Genomic DNA, 2,327 nt, shown 5'->3' with positions numbered 1-2,327 from the left:
TTCCAGTATATTTATATTGTGTGCAATATGTACATACTGAAAGAAGAATAAAGACACATTTGATATTTTTACCAAATTAAGACTTTTTATTTTGCTGTTTTTAACGGTAATGTTGTACTAGTTGGTATTTAGCCCCTAAACTTAGCATTCAGCCACATTTGACATACTGTTGGCTAACATTAGCTTATTAGGTAAACTGTCAAAAGTTTTGTATAAAGACTTTAAAGGATATTTTAGCAAAATGGAGCCAAAGACAATCAGACAGATCGTTAGCTAGTTAAAAAGTAAGTGGCTCCACCATCCAATCATAGCAGAGAGGAAACTTTACTTTAAACATGAAGCAGCAGCCAAAGTCAACAGAGCTGCTCTGTGGTTCATCCCGTCGACAGAAACCGGTACTACCAGCTTCTGGTCCAATCTCTGCTGTAGATCTAGACTTGTTCATAAGTTGGACTCATTTATTGTTAATTCAAACTAAAACACAATGAAATAAAATGTTTCCTGGGCATTTCTCTGATATTTTCAGCATGTATTTACAACATCTGGATTCACCCACTCATATATACATAATGCATTTGTACAGTAAAAGTATACCCTTATGTTTTGCTAGTTTTTTGCCTCTCTTTTTAATTTACCTACTTTCATTCTAAGTTTATTTCCCTGCCAGTTGAACAGTGTAAACATTTGATTTAAATTTACAAAAAAGCTGTTGGGAATAAATTTATTTAGGAGGAACACTTCTCCCTAATGCAAGTGTTCCTCATTGTGCATTTCGATTGGTTTAAGATGAAGCCTGATCAGTTTTTTAATAGAGGGATGATGGGATCTCTTTCGTCCAAGTACAGCGGGACATCGTCTGCATAGAGAGACATTTTATGTACTGTGCCTTTTTACGATGAGCTCCAATAAGGGCTCAGTAGCCAATGAAAACAGAAAGGCATCCTTAGCTGGTTTGTACATACTTATTTAAGAGTGAACAAACTACTCATCTCATAAACCTTTTGCAAATAGCGAATTGCGAAGTACAATCTTAGTTGGTTATGACATTATGCGTAAAAATCTAAATCCCCAAAACAGAATGAGTCACTTCCAGACCATAAGGAGCAATTTCTTTTATTTGTTTTGGTTATTGCACAAGTGAAAAGGACATCATGTTAATTTGTTTATCTCAGAATATCAGGAGCACATTTCATCCCGTTGGCAGCTCATGATGGATGTGTTTCTGTGGGAATCAAACCAGTCCGCTTTCACATGATCAGAGAAATAAATTCAGATTTCCCACAGTCCACATGACCGTACTGAGGCCAGATTCAGTTTGGGTTATTATCTCACCGATGATTATTTTGGGTGTTTTTGCCTTTATTAGACAGAGTAGAGGAAAGACATTCAACAAAGGTCTCAACCCTAGATGCTGCAGTTTATGTGGAGTTTTGAACTTTAACATCATTGCTTTTAGAATAACTTTAAAAAAAGAATTAAACAAGGATCCTATAAGTTTGATTAATTGACTGTAACATCAACATTTATGTAACCAGATAATATCAGGGGGACATTTTAATTGATATTAAATAAACTGAAAAATAATAAAATTCTCTAGCAAAATGTTTCATATAAATAAATAAAATTTGTTAAATGATTAATCAAAGATCTATTTAGTTATGTAATAGTCCTCAATGATGTTTTTATTGAGCTGTATTCTGTTAAATCAATAAAGCCAGCTGTCGTTTATGTAGTATGATTTATTGCCGTTAAGCAACACAGGTTTGCACAGTGGAATGCAGTTGTAGCACATTTTCTACACAAGAAAAACACGACAAAACAAAACAGAAGTTTTTACTTGCATCAAGAGGAACGTTAAGAGCAACAAAACATTTATCTGGGCAGATATCAACAACTTACTGAAACAAACTATTTTTACGGTTTATTTACTTTATACCTTTATTTATTGAGGTGATCCTGGTGAATATAAAGTTAGCTGTTAATGAAATATTTATATATTATATATAATAATAATTAAGTGTGTGCTGTGGGCAGCATACCGGCTTTATATTATGTTTGTTAGGTTTTATAAAACTGCAGTAGACAGAATAGAAGCAAAGTGGGCGGAGCTGTGAGATGACTAACAGCTGTGGCAGGTAATGACTAATCTGTGATGAATTACACCTGAAGCTCTGCCAAATCTGCACTGCTACTGTCCACACACACACACACACACATGCACACATACACACACACACACACACACACACACACACACACACACACACACACACACACACACACACACACACACACACACATACACACACATGTACTTTAAACAAACA

The sequence above is a fragment of the Anoplopoma fimbria genome, chromosome 22 (assembly GCF_027596085.1).
Source record: "Anoplopoma fimbria isolate UVic2021 breed Golden Eagle Sablefish chromosome 22, Afim_UVic_2022, whole genome shotgun sequence".
In the NCBI taxonomy this organism is placed as follows: Eukaryota; Metazoa; Chordata; class Actinopteri; order Perciformes; family Anoplopomatidae; genus Anoplopoma; species Anoplopoma fimbria.
The sequence above is the reverse complement of the archived record's forward strand: the minus strand, read 5'-3'. Positions refer to the sequence as shown.